This window comes from Mustela nivalis (assembly GCF_964662115.1).
Source record: "Mustela nivalis genome assembly, chromosome: 8".
Lineage (NCBI taxonomy): Eukaryota > Metazoa > Chordata > Mammalia > Carnivora > Mustelidae > Mustela > Mustela nivalis.
The window spans coordinates 56,697,417-56,717,677 of record NC_139027.1 but is presented as its reverse complement, the minus strand read 5'-3'; the positions used below and the strand labels follow the sequence as shown (position 1 = coordinate 56,717,677).

Here is a 20,261-nt window from a genome sequence, read left to right as displayed (position 1 = left end):
GGTCTGTATGGAGTAAAAACAAGGGGATGAACTAATAGTCCAGAGAGCCTGATTTCCTCCAGCATAAGATGTTACACAAACAGGGCAGGATGGATACAAAGTGGAAGAAGGAATCCAAACTATATCAGAAACATGGGAAAAGTCACTCTGGGAAATCAGGAAAGGAGGCAAGGGATTGCTCAGCAAGAAGAAGTAAGAGCATTCAGGGTTCTGTGGATATGGCCACGCCAGAGGCCAGGCATTCATTCGAAGACCATGTTAACCCTCAAGCTTGGAGAGCAAACAGGGCAAGAGGGCCTGGCCTCAGAGACAGACTGAAGAGAGAAACCAAGCCTACATCTGGGCGTGGAATTTTAAGTTCAATGGATGAGAGCGCCTCAAGACCTGGAAAGGGAATGTGGGGAGTGCCCAATGGGTGACCAGTGAGTGTATTTAAATCCACCATGCGGAACAGTGAGGTCTGTGTCTGGAAGATGCTTAAGGCTGGCTAGCTCATTCTTCAAGACACAGTCGCACCATAAGGCTCATGACACAGACGGAGTGTGCCGGACCCAAATCTGCCATCAGCTTAGCCAGCCCACTTGGCTGTTTCCTTAACTGCAGGACAGAATGAGACCTGAAGATGCTTAAAGGCTGTATAATTCTAGGAAGTCTTAAATCTACCACTTACCATAACGCTGATCACAATGAACTTATCCAAGATAATGGTAGCTTGCTAGCTAAGCAAACCTTTCTCATGGAAGCCACTTCTGTCAGATGTGTCTATTTCAGTTGTGGAAATAGAAATCTCTTCTGAGAACTCTCAACAATGCTCTTCAATTGTTCACCTATTTAAACAGCACACAATACTGGAGTCAGAAATCCTACAAATTCATTGTCGGGAGGCAGCAGCTTGAGCTGAACTTTACCACTGTTACATGCTTTTGGGTCACTTTTCTTGGTGCCTCAATTCCCTTGTCTGGAACATGTAGGGCTTAAACTAATCCAATCTTTGAACCTCTAGAATTCTTTTTTAAAAAGATTTTATTTACTCTGACAGAGAGAGAGAACATGCAAGCGAGCGTGTGCGTGCATAAGCAAGGGGAGGGGCAGGGGCAGAGGTAGAAGCAGACTCCCCACTAAGCAGGGAGTCCAATGTGGGGTTGGATCCCAGAACTCTGGGATCATGACCCGAACAGAAGGCAGATGCTTAACCGACTGAGCCACTCAGGCATCCATGAAACTCCAAGAATTCTACAAGGCATGTATTGGTAAGGGCTACATGAGAAAACCGCCTACTAATACAAGTGGGAAGAGAGAAGAGATGGGAGTGGAAAGCAAGCTGGCAATGCTGGCGGATCAAGAACAGAAGACAGGGGCGGGGAGGGGGAGGACGGGACAAGATAAGTTCTGACCCTGGATCCAAGAGGCCAGCCTAAATGAACACACCAGTTTAAAAGGATGTGGCTCTTGCCCCAAAGCTAGAACTGTCTTTTCCTTACAAACAACATTGGTCAACAATAGCAGCTAATGTCAACACTGACTGTGGCCATATCATATGTAAGCACTGAGCCTCGCAATTTCACAGAACTTCTATCCTAGAGACCGGAGGTAGGAAACGGAGGCTAGTACATTCTCTTCTGTCTTCATGACAATCAGTGCCAGGATGACAGCATTTTGTTGTGACTTGCATGTCCCCTTTGCCACTGGACTTGAGACTCTCAAAAAAAGATGGTTATTTTCATTTTTGTAGCTCAATGTCTAACAAATGGTAAGCCCCTGGTAGACCAGAGTTTCTTTCATTTCATTCAAGAAACAGATTAACCTTTATTGGCTTAAATAGGGGGTGGAGATAAAAGTTAGATGGAAGGAGGAAGTGACAGAAAGGTACTAGCAAAGGTTTGTAATCTGTTTTCTTCTTCATTACAAAACGTGCTAAGTTCATCCTAGAATACTTAGAAAATGCAAAGGAAAACATTCACCTGAAATGGCATTCAAGTGGTAGAAAGTAAGAGCATTAGAGGCATCTACAGATATGTGAGCCATGTTTACTGATTTGATGTATTTGTCACTGTCTGAACTCCATTACAAAAATGACTGGGAAACATTTCCCTATTTTTCTATTTATTCATTTCTGATAAAAACAAAAGATATTGTGTCTAAGTCTTAATAAGATTTTTTTTAGTTCTTTGATTCAGCACCCCAGGGGAGGAGGCAAATAAATAATTTATGGGTTTCACATCTTATGGATCAGATATTAACTAAAGAACTAGAAGAGCAGCCTAGAATGCTAAAGCAAACCTTAGAGTTCTAGTTCTAGACCAATCACAATTGACCTATGAGGAAACTAAATTTTTTGTTCAAATTTAGCTCTAGGGTCCAGAACTGGGCTTGTGACTTTTGACTCTGTGTCTACGTTACCCACCTAGCAAGAAACCAAAATCATCCCTCAATTCTGTCACACTGTTAACTTTTGGTTTCTGAAAGGCAGTCAGAAATAATTCCAGAACAAGAAAAGTAGATGATGGTATCCAGAATATTTACTTGCACTACAATTCTGAGGTGCCAGGCTAAATACATCACCAGAAGAACAGCCAAAAACTCCTGATTACTCTGGAAATTGCTTCTGACTTTGCCATAAGCACTTTAGCTCTTAGCCCATTAAAAAAATGGGCCAATGAATCTGAGTTAGGGCTTGCTGGTCATCAGAGTGCAAAGTGATCAGATAGGCTTACAGATCATTGACTTTGGCCCCACCTTTCAAAGCATCTTCCCCTCTCAGGAATCCCTAACAGCAGTCATAATAAAACTTCCTGAAAGAGGAAAGGGGAGAATCCAAAGTGCCTCACCAAGAGAAGAACCTGGCCCTCTGTAGTAGTTAAGGCAAGTGCCTTATAGGGGAAGCTCATATATGCATAGTTAGCCTTCCAACTGAACAAGAGAACAGAACCCAGAGCCTGCGTACATTCAAGGAGAGAAGAGGCTCTTCTTGATGAACACATGCACCCTAGAATTCATCAAGATTTGGGGACCGACTGTCTATGTGCCTCTCCCAGTCTGTTGCTACCCTTGGTAGGATCTTGGTATTTAAAGATGAAGTAGCCACTCATCTTTCAACACAGACCAGGAACACTAGTCAACTACTTCATTTGGTGTTCTCTCACAAATATAGTGATCCTTCTGAAGACTGGAGGAAGAGGGGGAAGGCTGTATGCTGGCTTCCTGCAGAGCTGCCAAGGGTGATTATGACCACATGCGGTTTTCATTATGTGTACAGCTCTTCTCGAAAGAAGACAAGACCTGTGCGTGATATAATAAATCCCCGATCAAACCTCAACCTTCTGAGTACTCACTCCTAGAACAGTACTCACTGTAGTATTCATTCAAGGAAGAAAAGGTACCAAGGAGAGCTTACTCACTCTCTTCATTTAGTTGTCATTTAACAGGACGGCCTTCAAGTTTTATTAAAATTAGTTACCAGATAGCTAAAACAGAATAGTGAGGAGAATGGACAACGGATGGAGGTCCCACTTAGTTTATAGACGCAAAACCAAAGAGCAAGCCCTGGATGCACAAACTGAAATAAAATATAGAAGGTACATTTGTGGCAGAGCCAAGAATAGGTCCTCAGTGTCCTTGAATTTCATTTTTCAAAGTACTTTTTTTTTTTTTTAAGATTGTATTTACTTATTTGACAGAGAGAAAGAGGGAGAGAGAGAGCGCGCACAATCATGAAGAGTGGCAGGCAGAGGCAGAGAGAGAAGCAGGCTCCCTGCCGAGCAAGGAGCCCTATGCGGAACTCAATCCCAGGACCCTGGGATCATGACCTGACCCGAAAGCAGACCCTTAACCGACTGAGCCACCCAGGCGTCCCTTCAGAATACTTTTAAACAAAGTTCACTCCAACCATGTTCTTTGCTTCAAGGCTCCCCCAAAGATTCTCTCTGCCCCTCTTTCTCCACCCAAGAGGGAGAAAACTGTTCCATGCATTCCATTTGTTTGTTTCCTGTGAGCCCTAGAGGAAATGTCCCTAATACTAAGAATGTGCCGCAAGTGCAGAGCAAGTGTTAACCTCAGAACATTCTTAGCTACTAGGGTGGGACTAGTTCAGCTGGAAGGGATTTTGCTACCACTCTGTAGAAGCTGGAAATAAATACAAACACACAATCAATATGGCACACGGGATGCCAAGGGAGAAACAAAAGACTGCATGGACAGAAAAGAAATGGGAACGTAAGCCATCCCAATTCCCCTAACCCGGGCCCACAGCTTCCCCTACAACACCTTCTCCTCCCCGTAAGAGGGAAACCAACTGCACTGGAGGACATGGCAAGAGACCTTCCCTATCCTTTCTGGTTAAACTTCAGTTGTCAGCTCAGTTTCTAGTTCAGAGTGAGGAAGGGGGAAAGCCCATGGGCTTCAGAAAAGAAGCAAATATTTATCATCTGCTGTTGAGCAGGGCATCATGGGGAAAATATGGCACACATTCCATGGGCTGGTCATAGGCTCACTGATCCATTTCCGAACACACCAGCTAAGGAGTGGTCAGAAGCTTCTCTAAGATTATCTGGGGCATGATAAGCCATCAACTTATCTGCAGGATATAAATTTAATTGTTCTGCCTAGGTAACATATTCATGATCATAAATCAAAATATAAAAAGGTATACTCCCTTGGGGCACCTGGGTGGCTCAGTTGGTTAAGCACCTGCCTTTGGTGTAGGTCATGATCCTGTGTCCTGGAATGGAGCCCTGTGTTGGGCTCCCTGCTCAGCAGAAGGGGAGGGGCTGCTTCTCCCTCTTCTCTGCCCCTCCCCCATGCTTATTCTCATTCTTTCTTTCTCCCTCTCAAATAAATAAAATCTTAAAAAAAAAAAAAAAGTATACTCCTGCCACATCCCACCTGTCCTGGTCCTTCTCCCACCCAATAAACCAACAGTAACCATCTTTTGAAAGTCTTTTGTGTATCCTTCTAGGGTTTATACAAATATATTATTTACATGCTCTGGAGCTTGCTTTTTATCTCCTCAGAATCTTTGCATACGGAAACACAGAACTAATTCATTCCCTTTTTACATCTGTACAATATTCTGCCATAAAAATATGCTGTGATTTGGGGTGCCTGGGTGGCTCAGTGGGTTAAAGCCTCTGCCTTCGGCTCCGGTCATGATCCCAGGGTCCTAGAATCGAGCCCTGCGTTGGGCGTCCTGCTCAGCAGGGAGCCTGCTTCCTCATCTCTCTCTGCCTGCCTCTCCTCCTACTTGTGATCTCTGTCAAATAAACAAAATCTTTATATATATATATATATATATATATATATATATAGTGATTTATTATATATTTATGCTATTATATATTATATATATATATATATATAAAATGATTTAAAGAAATGGGTAGAAGACATGAATAGACATTTCTGCAAAGAAGACATCCAGATGGCCAATAGACACATGAAAAAGTGCTCAACATCACTCGGGATCGGGGAAACACAAATCAGAACCACAATGAGATACCACCTCACACCAGTCAGAATGGCTAAAGTTAACAAGTGAGGAAATGACAGATGCTGGCGAGGACGCAGAGAAAGGCGAACCCTCCTACAGCGTTGGTGGGAATGCAAGCTGGTGCAGCCACTCTGGAAAGCAGCTTGGAGGTTCCTCAGAAAGTTCAAAATAGAGCTACCCTACGACCTAGCAATCGCACTACTACTGGGTATTTACCCTAAAGATACAAATGTAGTGATCCAAAGGGGCACGTGCACCCGAATGTTTATATCAGTAATGTCCACAATAGCCAAACTATGGAAAGAACCTGGATGTCCATCAACAGATGAATGGATAAAGATGATGTAAAATATATATATATATACAATGGAATACTATAAAGTCATCAAAAGAAATGAAATCTTGCCATTTGCAATGATGTGGATGGAACTAGAGTGTAGTATGTTGAGCAAATTAAGTCAATCAGAGAAAGACAATTCTCATATGATCTGTCTGATATGAGGAATTTGAGAGGCAGGGCAGGGAGTCGTGGGAGGTAGGGAGAGAAAAAATTAAATAAGATGGGATCGGGAGGGAGACAAACCATAGGAGACTCAATCTCGCAAAACAAACTGAGGGTTGCTGGGGGTTGGGAAGTAGGGATAGGGTGGCTGGGTTATGGACACTGGGGAGGGTATGTGCAATGGTGAGTGCTGTGAAATGTGTAAGCCTGACGATTCACAGACCTGTACCCCTGGGTCAAACAATACATTACATGTTAATAAAAATAATTTTAAAAAGTTAAATAAATAAAATGAAAGGAATAGTAGGGAAAAAAAAAAAGATATACTGTGATTTAACCAGTCCCTTATTAACGGACACTGAAGTTCTTCTGAACCTTTTGCTATTGAAAACAATCCTGTGACAAACAACTTCAGAGATCAGAATTGCCTTTATATATTAAGATGCTTGTTTACTGCTCTGTGATTAACTGGACCATGATACAGAGAAAGAAGGAATAAAAACCTTCCAACTGCAAACCCATTTAAAGTCAAGACAAAGCCTTTCTAAAGCAAAAAATATGGTTCCGGAAATAGGAGATTCTGATTTGATATGACGCATATGGGGTAGGCACACAGAGATTTGCGCAGGGAGCCAGAGTTCACTTATTTAGACTGCCCATTCTCTATCCTGATCTTCTCCTGCTCACTCCCCCTAAAGACTTGCCACCCATTCATCCCAGGAGCCATCCAGTCATCTACCTCTCTCTAAGAAATCCTAACAGCATTCTAGCTCTTAGAAGGGACACACTGTACCAACACAGCGCCAGCGGGTTAGGTAGCTTTCTTTCTGTCCTCAGAGGCCAGAAAGTAACCCTCTCCTTCCCTCTGGACCTGAATCCAGAGGTTCAGCTGGAGGGGAAGACTCGCAGAACCCATCTGCACCCTAAGGAAGCAGGGCTGAGAGCTATTGGCTGGTCCCTGCATCAGGGCACAAGTCCCAGGTGAAGTCCAACAGAACCAGCACAGCAGGACCCCTCAGCAGAGCCCAGGGAGGACCCCCAAGAGGCAGTTTCAGCCCTTCCCAGTCACTGTCTTCAGCAAAGGAGCAGGAAATTCAAAACCATCCACAGAGTTGACTCACACTCTACAAGCAGGCTGAGGTTCTATTCTAAGCTTACCAAATGAGCTATGCCTTCAGGCAGAAGCAGAGCCGCACAAAAGTGGTTGTGACTGGGGCCTCAATGAGTACTTCCTCCACGACAGGTCAAGGTCTCACCAGAAGGGCTAAGGAAGATAAGGGGCAAAGAGAGACCACCCCATAAACACCTGGTGAGCCAAACGCCATTTACACCTTTCCTCAGACCTGCGGATGCATCATTACCTGTGCTCGCACACAATGACGGTTTAATTACCCCAGGGTGCAAGTCACACTGTTAAAAATGAATTATACTCGTTTGGACCCTAATTGGAAGAAACCAAATGTATAAGTGCACTTTTGTGACAAACTGGGAGAAAACTGAACACGGATTTGCTATTACATGAGATTAAAGAATTACTGTTCATTTTCTTAGGTGTGATAATGGTACTGTGGCTGTTTTTTTTTTAAGTCTTTAATCTCGGGTGCCTGGGTGGCTCAGTGGGTTAAGCTGCTGCCTTCGGCTCAGGTCATGATCTCAGGGTCCTGGGATCCAGTCCCGCATCGGGCTCTCTGCTCAGCGGGGAGCCTGCTTCCCTCTCTCTCTCTGCCTGCCTCTCTGCCTACTTGTGATCTCTCTCTGTAAAATGAATAAATAAAATCTTAAAAAAAAAATAAAGTCTTTAATCTCTTAGAGATGTACATGAAGGTATTTATGAATGAAATGATGTCTGGAATTTGCTTTAAAATCCTCCAGCCTACCCCTCACCTCTCCAGAAAGTGTGTGTAGAGAGGCAAAGGAAACAGGAATGACTGCTGGGTGATGAGGGCATGGGATCCCCTCCACTATTCTCTTTTACCTTCGTGGAAGACGTTTCATAAGAAAATAGGTTGTTAGAATAGCTATATGCCACGGAGACCTCCCTCACTACTGACTGCAACAGGCAGTTCAGCCCCTAGAGGGGACACCCTGGCCCCAGGTGATCCCTAGAGGAGAGAGTTCATGACCCTGCCAAAGTAAGTCAACTCAGGAGGGAACTGTAGCAGAAGGCTTTTCATCCCATCACCTAGAGCACTGCTTCTCAACTTGGCTGTCCACTGGAATCACCTGGCAGTTTGTTTCATTTCTTAAAAAATATTGGTCCCTAATTTGATTGTTTGGGACACGGCCCATATTTCTGGATTTTTTTCAGAGTTCCTCAGGTAATTCTAATGGGAACTGAGAATCAGAGCTCTGGGAACCTAATGGGATGGTTCAAGGAAAGTCAGGGGTTAAATGTGAGAGTCAATGGCCACCACACACTCTGCTGAAGCCTGCCTGTGACCCTGCTGGCCTAGAACTCAGTCTCACTGGGACCCCCAAGTCAGGGATCCAGGCCAAGTTTCCCTGAATGATCTGTGTGATCAAGGATGACACTAGGACTATAGTAAAAACTAGGGACTTGGCAAACAAATTAAAACCTGAAGGTGGGCCTTCTTTAAATCCAAACAGGAAATGACCAGTAATCAATATCAAGTTCATAAAGAGCATTCCGTTGGGTGTTTCTTTTTACTCACCTGAGCACTAAGTGCTGGTGTGCCTCTTGCTAAGGCTAGCCTCTGTTAGCTCCAGAAAAGCTTTTAAGAGGTGGAAGGGTCTTAGGCAGCTTTGTCTGTCAGAGGGGCTGACTGCTAAACAGCTGGCCTTATTCAAAGCTGAGAAGAACCGGGAAGAACCGGCCATTCTCCTCTCAGGAGTACAAGCCTCACCTCACAGAGGACTGGGGACATTTCCCCCGCAGCAGGTGGCATATCTGATGCGTGACCAGGGGCTTCTGCATGGCAATGGGGTTAATTCTAGTGTCACTCTCCAAGGCCGAGGGGAGGTGGAAGGTCTGCATCTGTTTAGGCTCTTCCTATGTGCAACTCTTAGGACCCTTTCTCCCAACAATCCTGAAGTGGAACCGGGTTCTGATTTTCCAGATGAGGGAAATGAAGTCTAGGCAATTCTAGTTATGACACCAGAGGCGACCCAGCCATCGAGAGCAGCACTGGAGTCCGACCAGCCAAATTCTAAAGCCCTATGCTCTTTCCACAGCGAGGACAAACTCAGATATACTGAACATGGCACCTCTAATTTCCACCTGTAAAAAATAATCCAAAGGCTGCTTGGGGGCCCATCCCTTCTAGATGAACCTATTGGTCATCATGAGCCTCAAGAGATGAAACTCTTGAGCTTTCTTCCATCATTTTCCATGGGAACATGCATTTTCCTCCACCCCCAGTGAGTGCCAGTTCAGTGGTGCTTTCTAGCCACTCAGCCGTCCACGGCAATACAAGAAAGAGGAAGGTCTCCCACGCCACCTGAAGGCCTTCCCTTGACACAGGCTGACACTCTCAGATTTGACTTCCACATATCGCAAAGGGTAAACAGACGTGGAAGGCAAGTCAACATCCAAAGCCAGGTTTTGGCTTCAACTCCTTGGATGCAGGGAACCTTCTGCTTCTGGCCCCATTACCAGCTACACAAGCCCCAAATGCCAGCTCAGCAGCAGGGGTTACTTACTACACTAGGTGTAAAGATGAATTTACTCACCCCAAACCCTGCCTTTAAGACTTCTGCTCTGCAGCCTCTATTAGTGTTCCAAAGTTGCTGTCCCAAGTCAAGAGCTCCCTGGAACCCTTCTTCTGGGGGCTGCCTTTAAGGCTAGTCTTCTAATAAATGAGCCAACCACTACAGTGTAAAACAAAACAAACCCAACCCTTATTTTTTAGTTAAAACACCATTTTTTAACCCATAGCAGACCTATCACCAAAGCTTATTCGCAAATTCTTAATCAAACTGAGCTCTAATGAACTTAAGGCCATTTTCACACTTCAAATTTACTTTCATAGTTTAATTTTTTGAAGAGATTTTATTTACTGGAAAGAGAGAGAGAAAGTGTGTGTGCGTGCATAAGCAAGGGGAGGGGCAGAGGCAGAGGGAGAAGGAGACTCGCTGCTGAGCTGGGAGCCTGATTTGGGCTCCATCCCAGGACCCTGGGATCATGACCTGAGCCAAAGGCAGAGACTTAACCAACTGAGCCACACAGGTGCCCCTACTTTCACAATTTAAATACTTAATAAAATCATCTTTTTTCATCTGAGACTTCCAAAAAGGAAAGGCTTCTGAAAATGTTTCAAGCCAATGGTTGGGAGATCAAGATATGCATGCTGTTTCCTGAGGTGAGGTCACAGCTTTGAAAGACATAACACTCAAGTACAAAGGTACGTATTCAGACACAAAGGTGTAAATTCTAATGTGTTTGCCTTAGAACAACAAAAAACTCAGGCCACATAATCATATCTTCTGGTACATTTTGTATAGCACTCTAATCCATCATGCAGCATTAAATGGCATTAATGAACATATCGTCATGAAATGTTAACTGACATTTACCTGATGTGCCAAGTAACTATGCCTTTGTGTGTGCTCTTTAATTCGCACAGTGGTTATCTGAGCCAACGGAACATCTTTCGAGGCAGCCTGGGACCCTCCACTGGAGGCAAAAGCCATGTGGGGAAAATGTACTGCAGGGCACAGCAATTTTTTTTTAAATTTTATTTTATTTGAGAGACAGAGAAATAAAGACAGAGCGAGCATGAGTGGGGGAAGGGGCAGAAGCAGCAGCTGACTCCCCACTGAGCAGAAAGTCAGATGTGGGGCTCAATCACAGGACCCTGGGTCCATGACCCAAGCCGAAGGCAGATGCCCAACCGACTAGGCCACCCAGGCGCCCCAGCACATAGCATTTTAAAAAGCCATGTGAGAGGGTGTCCTCCTAGCAAAGCTAAGATACTCAACAGTACTCCTCGACTTTAAGCTTAGTTTTTGCAACAACCCAGAATCAAACCCTCCCTGATGTCGTGTCCCAGCCTGCACCAGCAGACATGTCGATAAACAAATGCATGCGCAGAATGGAACAACATGCTCACAGGCTGGTCTGGGCAACGCAGAGTGATGTCCTATGGTAATGCCCTCAGCTCTGGAGTCACACAAACCAAGCTGTACTTCCACCTCATCGATTTCTAGCTAGGAGATCTCAGGGAACGTGTCTCAGTTTTCTAAATTCAGATCTCCATCTGCAAAAAGGGACACAATGGCTCCTACTTTGGGGTATACGAGGGTCTGTGACGCCAATGAACTGCATGTGTACTAAAGCACATTGCACAGAATGGGCACTTAAGAAATGTTGGTTCTCGTGTTGATTATTCCAGCAAAAACTTGGTATTCCATAACAGAAGTGTGGACAAAATTCGTCAAGACTATGGAGCCCCTTGGTGCAGGGCTGCTGGGATGGCTGAGGACAGAAACCCCATCCCTGGGCACAGGTGTCCAAGCAGAGACATTTCATCATGTAAGAGTCTTTGGCAAATGGTAACTGTACAATCCAACAGCTTCCTGGTCTTCTGAAGTCAACATGAAACTCCTCCCTGCAACGGGGAATTATTCTGGGCTTTCAATTACCAGTGGGATTCCCACCCACCCTTATCCTGAAATGCCACCTCGACATTAGGAGGTTGGCTGTGGTTCTGTACCGCGGTCCTTGTCAGAGCAGGACTTTCCTAAGCTTCACGCCCACCACTCCAAAGGTGGACCGGTCTGAAATAGTAGCTTCTCCAGCCTAACTGGGTCATTCCTGGGGTGACAGCGACTGGAGCCTGACCTGGGGACAGATGAACTATCTAAACAAGAGCATAAAACAAAACAGTAAGATCCAAAGGACAACACCATCCCTGCAGGTCCCATGCTGGCAAGGGGAGTTCTGAATTGAAGGGGGAGAGGGCAGCAGAGGGGAAGCTTCCATAAGGGGACTGGTCTGCAAAGTAGGCTAAAAAACAAACAACAACAACAACAACAAAAAGAAGCCAGGAGGGGTGCTTTTGAAAGGATTTTTAAAAATCCCTGCTGCTTATGAAGTTATTAACTCTTTGCTTCGCCAAAGGCTGTCCCACCCACTGCCCTAGAAAGTCTCCGCTGAGGCCTGGGTCTCCCCTCAGCCAGGCCACCAGGGAGAGGGGTCTCCCCTCCCCTCCCCTCCCAGCCTCTGGGAACGTCCTGCCTTCAAAGCCACAACTGGCAGCTGATCTCATCACACAGACGAGCAGCAGCACCCACCTACAGAAATGTAATGCGAGCTCCCTATGCAATTATGATTTATCTAGTAGTCACCTTAAAAAAGTAATAAACAGGCAAAACTAATTAAAATATAGTTGACATAATCAACTAAAATATTCTTGTTTCCACAAGTAATCAAAATGATTTACTAATGAGAAATTATTTCGTATTCTTTGTAGCAGTAGTAGTATAAGTCTTCAAAACCCAGTGTGTCACTTTCCACTCTGTTCACACCAGCCTCATTCGGAGGGCACCACAGCGCAGGTGGCCAGGGGCTATGGTGATGGGACGAGCGTGGGTCGAGAGCAGCAGGCTGTGGTCTGGCACAGCACAGAAATTCCCAGTTCAGTCACCTGGATCACCAAGAGGGATGGGTGGAGCTCCGTGCAAAATAGGACATCCCTGCCCCACCTCGGAAGGCCTCAGGAAAAGGCAGCTGGCTTCCCTCCAAGTTCCGCTGCAGCGCAAGCCACCACCCACGCAGCCCAGTCCCCACGGCCTCTCTGCAAGTCACCCAAGAAGGCTTACATTAAAAAATAAAAACAAAAAACAAACAAACAAAAAAACCCAACAAAAATAACAAACTCACCTGTGTGCTGGCCTGACATCTGTAAGCACAGAAAGGTAGAAGACCAAAGATCGTCTCCCAGAGGCAGGCAAGTGCTAACGCTCATGCCTACATACCCAAGCCTGTCTGTCTGTCTGCCGGGTCTGAACTTGGCCTGGCGTCAACATGGCTTTTCTCTTCTTCTTTGTGCACAGTCATGAGCACCAAATATACCCTCATCCCCTTGTTTTTCAAAGGGCAAAGCTGGAAGATGTTTTAAGAACAAATTAGGGCCCAATGAGGGGTGTTTTAAATTCTTCAAAGGGGTTAGAAGCATTCCTGGAACGATGATCCCCCTGTGGATATTCAGCTGGGTGCTTAAAACCCCCTCCAGTCGGGCCCTCTGTGGCAATCACTTCATCTCCTGGGGCTCTGGCCAGAAAGGAGCTATTGGTCATCCGAAGGGAGGTGAGCTGATTGAGGGCACCTACAGACACCCACGGCCGGTCCCTGCGCACCCCTGCCGGTGTTCCCGTGTGCTGGGCTCAACCCTTCGGGACTGGCCTTACTCACCGTGCTTCCTCACTGAAACCTCTCCAAGGAAAAGTCTGACACACCAGTATGGAAAAGTTCTCTTATCATTTGGAGAAAATAATTTAGGGCTGGGTAGATAAACATGTACAGGAAATACTTCTATAGAGGTCTTGATCCTCTGAAGATTAATAACCCACGGAGCTGGAGACCGGCCTCAAACTCGGAGGAAATAGGCAAGTTATAAAAACAGGAAGAGCGGGAAGTTTATTTTTGGATGAATATTTGTTCTAGTGAAGCTCTTGATACTGACACAAACCCTGATCTGTAGGTCATTTGCTCAGCTCAGCAGCTGTGGTGCGTGTTTCCACAAGCTGTCCCACCAGAGATTTCCGGGTCTTTCTGGAAAGGGCCTCACCCCCACTCCTGCAAAACATCTGCCTCGCTGCCACTGGCCTGGGGAATCCTTTCTCTGCCTTCCTGCTGGCGAGCAGACTCTGCAGCCCAGCTAAAAGCCTCCGCTGTCTCCTATAACCCTCTCGGCTGTTGGTCCCAGGGCCTGAAGGCGGCCCATCTCCACCAGATGTGTGAACTGGGGCTGCTGGTATCTGCCACATCTGTCTGTCTGTGGTCAGCCTCCCTCCACAGACCGCCAGCCTCCCTGGTTCTCCTCTACAACCCTGTCGCCACACCTTGCTCAGCTCCTACAGCTTCTAGGCTCAAGCTACCTTTACCGCCCCATCACCACCCGCAGGGCTTGACTACATGATTCGCAGGGCCCACTGCCAAAAAGAAAAACATTAAGAATTTCCGGACAGCAATGGCTGAGCGTTAAACCAAGCAAGGTGGGGCTCTTGGGTTAAGAGAAAGTGCGAGGCCCTCAGGCTGCACAACTCGGGCAGGCCCTTCTGTAGGTCTTGAGACACAGCCCTGAAGACAGAGGACACAACCGCTCCTACAAAGAACCCTTCTCACCTCTCTTCACCCTCACAGAAATTCGTCTCTCCCCTCAAAGAAGACTTTAAAACAGGCTTCCAGCTTCTTTTTTCGTTTGTTTTTATTCAAATTTCAGTAAGTTAACATCAATGTAATATTCGTTTCAGGTGTACAATGTAGTGATTCAACACTTCCATATGTCAGCCGGCGCTCATCAGAGAGCGTGCCTTCCCTAATCCTCTCCTCAGCTTCCATCCAAAGTGACCCACTCACAGGCCCCCCTCCACAGAGCTCTCTGGTTCTAATTTATAGTATGGTTATTTATTTATCTGCCTCTCCTCCACCTCTGACTGAGACCAACAGTCCCAGGGCTCTGAGTTCACTGCTTAGTCACTTGTGTGCCCTCTCTTCCACCTTTCCAGAACAAAAGCTGGTCCACACGAGGACTACAACAAATTTCTACTGAACGGCCACTAGGACTACTGCTCTTTCCTTTAATGGCCACTCACAGGAGCCTCCAAGGACCTTGCCAAGTGACCAGTTAAGAGAAATTTTTAAAGCTCCCTAAAGATCGTGCTTTTACATAAGAGAAGATGCCCGGGAGCTCTAGAGACAGAATTACACAACGAGCTTGAGGGCATCTGAACAGGAACTTCCATTAACCACCATTATGAAACCTACTGGCCAGACACAAAGGCTGCACATGTTGACTTTGGCAGTGGCTTCACAGGTGGCCCAGCTAGCGCTGTGGCAGAAATCTCACCACCTCCTTGGCGGCTGTCAGCACCGTGGTGGGGCACGAAAGAAGGAGGGTAAACAGGAGAGCCAGCACTGCCTTCCTTTCGTCTTATTCCATCGGACACAGGGGTGGATAGAGCTGAGAGGGTGGATCAATGCTTCATTCCCTAACAACTGCCACTGGAAAGCCAAAGAAAGACAAGAGCCTTGGATTTTCTTAACTAGAAACTTTAAATGAGATCTCAGTTCCCTTGAAATGATGACCTACCTCTTCAGGGAAAAAGCTTGTGAGCCCAGAAGTTCTTTTGGAGCAAAGCAGCAGAATGAGGTAGGGAGCAGAAGAGATGGACCATGACCACCACCAACCCTGAAATGTGAGCCTGCTTTATTATTCTTGAAGAGGAAGAAAAACACTGGAAATCCCAAATAGCTTCCTAAACATTCAGGCAAAGTTGATTTTTCCAGCAATTGGCAACTGATCCTTCTATAGGAGATAGTGAGGCCAAGCACAGGTGGGGTGCCTGGGTGGCTCAGTGGGTTAAGCCTCTGTCTTTGGCTCTGGTCATGACCCCAGGGTCCTGGGATCAAGCCCCACATGGGCTCTCTGCTCAGCAGGAAGCCTGCTTCCCCCTCTCTCTCTGCCTCTCTGCCTACTTGTGATCTCTTTCTGTCAAATAAATAAAATCTAAAAGAAAAAGTGCAGGCATTAATTTTGTGTGTCCTCTACTATTAGAGGATCTCCCCCAAATTTAGTCAAGGCACATTCCTTTCCCCACAGGCCATTCAGAACCAATGAGAGCAACAGCAATAGCTTTACTGAGCTGGGTTGCTAGATCATTTGTTCTCCACCCCATCTCTGTGGGGAGGGGCCAGACCATCTGCACTTTTCTTGTTTGCTGCATTCTCCGCTTAGGGCACAGCTCCCCCTTACAAGATGTACGGTCACCTCTGATTACCCAAGACCCGAAAGGTACTGCCAACCTGGTAAGGTCTGAATGTAATCACAGATTTGTCAGAAGTAGATGATCCCCATCCTTCCAGTATGGTTCCCAGTCAACGGAAGAAGAGAGACCAAGCAACACACTCAGAGTGTCTCAGAGAGGACATTTCAGGTTTTGGACCTTCGGCGGTCATTCTGTGTGTCTACAAACACTTTGTTTCAGGAGTCCCAGGCATGAGCCTGTCCATCACAGCCTTCACTGTAGAGTCCTGCCTGCCTGGACACATTTCACACAACAAATACTGCCCACATAAAGTTCTTTAAGAGCTACTTTCTTTCTTTTTTTTTTTTTTTTTTAAAGTTGAAGCTGGTTTAATGTTACACAAAAACAGTTGGATTGTGAGGTACTCAAGCAAATACCCTGCAGATCTAAAACCCCAAGGTTGGCAGGGGGCGGCTGGGGGAACTCTTCCTCTGTGACAGGTTGATTTTGTGATCAGCATGCTAAAAACCTCATGCAGAATGGCTTAAGTGGTAGGTACTCAATTGATGCTGGTTCCCTCACTTGTAGTCACACAACACTGGAGACAGAAATTCCAAATGGCTACCCAAACAATCTCCTCTGTAAGCTGTACGCACAGCTCCTGATAGTGCTTTCTCCTTCAGGAATACAGCTGGGACCGCTGAAAAGGGAATATAAACTCCCTCCCTTCAGAGGGTTCTAGTTTTCCTATAGAATAATTTGTAAGCCTCATCAGTTTTCACACAAAATCATGGTAAGCACACCCAAGTCTCAGCCTACTGAACAGAGAACAACAGCTAAATATATTCAATACCAGTAAGTGAAAAACACAAAAATTTCAAAGCATACCAGGTAAATGCTTCAAAATTATTTTTGAAGTAAACAGGACCCATGTTGCAAAATTAGGTAATTGTGTATATATGAATTCCAGAGCAGACATACTACAGCACTTGGTTAAACAAAATCAGAAATATTAAAATAATTAGCCCTATGCAACATCGAATGTGTATTTTCCAGTTCAGATTTAATAGTTTAGACTGTTAACTAAAAATGTGAACTTTAACCTAAACATACACATTTACGTAAAAAGGGAACTTCTAAACATGGAAAAACTAGGGAGAGTAAATAGCTAAAAACCACCATGAGTTAGCACTGAGGTTCGTGTCTTAAGGACAATGCCAGGTTTGGTGCATGACAGAGCCAAAAAGAACCAGGCCAGAGACTCATCCGTGAGCTGTGTTCAGTCCCTTATTTTCATACTTGTTTAGGGTGAGAAGTTTAACCCGAGTGAATCCAGAGCGCTTATGGAACTCTGAATCCGAGCCCTCAAAGTAAGGATCACAGGTCCCCCATCAGGGGCAGGGACCGAGACTTACCAGTACTTGACAAACAAGGGTAGTGTAAGGGGACGCCAACCCAGGGCCCCATGTGAGCAGACTACCCAGCCCAGCCCATGGCTGCCTCCCACCTAAGGTCTCCATTCCTACTCTATCCTGGGCCATGCCCAAACCGGCCAAGGCCCATAGGCTTGCAACTCCCTTTCCAGTAATTTCTGGAGCCCGAAGAATGAGGACCTTCATGAAAAACTCTACCGTTTCCTTGATGAGAGTGACTAATCTCCTCACTGGTGTGCTTACCATGTGCTCAGGGTCTGTTACCAATGGGGCAGTTAGTCCCTTGGTCCCATCCAAAGACTACCAGTAATACAAGAGGGCAGGGGAAAGGGAAACAATTCATCCCCCAAATACACACACACTCTTATTGTGTTCTTTGTCGTTTCCTGGTTCCCAAAACAAAACCCAAACCCTGAGCATGTAGTCCAGTGTCATAAATTTATATATTATATTTAGAATATATTATAAATTAAATGATCTCTCTCAGTCTATCTCCTAGCCCACCTTCCCCCCATTGTCCTTGGTTTAGAGGTAAACTGCTCAACTGGGTAGCCACACAAGCCACCAATTTAGCCAGTACCCACAGGCACTGCTGGTTAATCATCTGGAGGAGCTGATTCTGATTCATGGGTGAAGTGGGAGATTCTGCATTTTTTTTTTAAGATTTTATTTATTTATTTGACAGTCAGAGATCACAAGCAGGCAGAGAGGCAGGCAGGGGGCAGGGGAGCAGGTTCCCTGCTGAGCAGAGAGCCCAGGCGTGGGGCTCGATCCCAGGAGCCTGGGATCATGACCTGAGCCAAAGGCAGAGGCTTTAGGCTACTGAGGCACCCAGGTGCCCCCAGATTCTGTACTTCTAACAGCTCCCCAGAGATGCTGGCCCTGTGGTGGGAGCTGTGTGGAAGGGAGCTGTGGGCACAGGGGCTCTGGAAATCTTGATTGGCCCAGCCTGTCCCTTTCCCTCTAGTTTCTTAAGCCTCCACCCCTTTTCCCTTTGAGGATGAAAGGCATTTTGCTTTAAGGCTCTACCCCAGTGTCAGGAATCCCCCTGGCAATTCTCCCCTGTTCTCACCCCAGCAGATGTCTCATCACTCTTTTAGAGACCGCAGTAAAAAGATATATTAGTCTTTTTTTTTTTTTTTTAAGGAGTACCTTGCCTTAGGAAGCATGGTCTTTCCTTTAAACACTAAAAATTCTGAAGATACTCTACTTCTACAATTTAGAAAAATAATTTTGCTACATAACTTCCCTCTTCCCTCCCAAAAAAGTATGTTAAGGGGAGAGACAATAACTCATACTTTTGAACTTTCTGGAAGGAAGAGTATAAAGAAACACACAGGTTCTTTGAAAATATAACACACAATGTCCAAATTTAAACTTTGTTTTAGCTTGAACACCATAGTCCCCATGAAGAAGTACCTAAAACTTGATTATTTGTCCAATAACATTTCTAAGATGTAAAAGCAAAAAACATTCCCTGCCCTGCCCACCCCACACCTAAAAAGAAATGTGATTTTGTGCTTCCACATCATGGGTGAAGAATGCCAGTACCCTCTCATTGTTCCATTAATGTGACAAAACAAACAATTAAGCAGAAACTCTGGCGGAGTTCTCAACAAGGTACAAGTTCAGACAATAGCTGAAGGTATTTCTTTTTGGTAAAGAAATGGAGTTGCTCTAACTTGAATGAGGGTTACGACGCTCTTTGCCACGCATGGATTTTGAAGGAGCTGGAAACTCTGCAGGAGTAAAACTGCATCATAAGAGAAAACTGAAATGCATTTTAAAAAACCTGGACAGTAAAGCAAATTTGTCAAAGAAATGGTTACAACAGATAAGCAAAAAGAAAATCTATGACCTGTGATCTACCACCCAGAGATCACCACGGCTAACAAAGCAAGAGGCAGTGACTGGGGTTTTGTTGAGCAAAAGAGGGCGATAGATATCCTATTATACTTCACCCGATCCCTAAGTTCAGACTCATCTGGAAATGTGTACAGAGTTCAGAAACATCATGGGAGATTCCGGCCCTTAGAGAAATGCCTGATGGTCTGAGCAGAAGAGCCAAAATCACCTTCAGAGGAGAGAAAGACTGGACAGCCAGACTCAGCGAAGTCAAGGAAAAGGAGAAGTGTTTCCAGAAATAACTAAAGCTGCACCTGGACCCAGCCCTATGCCACAAGATCATGTGGCAAAACTGAAAGAACTCTATCACCAGAGGCCAGTGCCTCTGCTATGGAAATCCCCACCCCAGGCTCCGGACGGGGAAGGTGTTTCCTCTGTTTGAGGTCACCAGCAGTCCCAGCATTGGGGGGGTGGGGGGACTGGAATGAAGAACAGCAGTAAGAGTAAGAATGTGGCCGGGGCGCCTGGGTGGCTCAGTGGGTTAAGCCGCTGCCTTCGGCTCAGGTCATGATCTCAGGGTCCTGGGATCGAGTCCCGCATCGGGCTCTCTGCTCAGTGGGGAGCCTGCTTCCCTCTCTCTCTCTGCCTGCCTCTCCAACTGCTTGTGATTTCTCTCTGTCAAATAAATAAATAAAAATCTTAAAAAAAAAAAAAAAAAGAGTAAGAATGTGGCCAACTCGGTGTTCTGGTATGGGTGAGATCGACAAAAATGTCAAGAGAGGTAGCAATGGAAGTGGCTGGACCTGGGCGGCGTGGGGGGATGGTGGCAGAGAGCTGTGGGACCATGCGTGAATTACCCGATTCCTCTGTGCTTCCGTAAATGGGGATGTGATAACAGTACTTACTTCACAGGCTGCAATGATTAGAGAATGTTAACCACCTAAAGCATATGGAATGATACTGGCCACACATAAGCACCATTTTGGCTTTTGCATATTTACTTTCTCCTGCGTTTTCTAAAATAAGCCATTTGAGTTTTATCACCAGAAAATCTATTGCTTGACTCCTA

General features: G+C 45.7%; 1 protein-coding gene across 2 annotated transcripts in view; it reads right to left on the bottom strand.

Moving 5' to 3' along the window:
* SPRED2 (sprouty related EVH1 domain containing 2) overlaps positions 1–20,261 on the bottom strand; it is a 119,897-nt gene that overhangs the window by 58,903 nt on the left and 40,733 nt on the right. The window contains exon 2 of one of the 2 annotated variants that reach the window (XM_082746693.1): positions 12,593–12,742. The exons of the other annotated variant lie outside the window; for it this stretch is intronic. The gene's annotated coding sequence lies outside the window, so the exon portion shown is untranslated. The remainder of the gene's footprint in view (positions 1–12,592; positions 12,743–20,261) is intronic. 2 annotated transcript variants of the gene reach the window in all.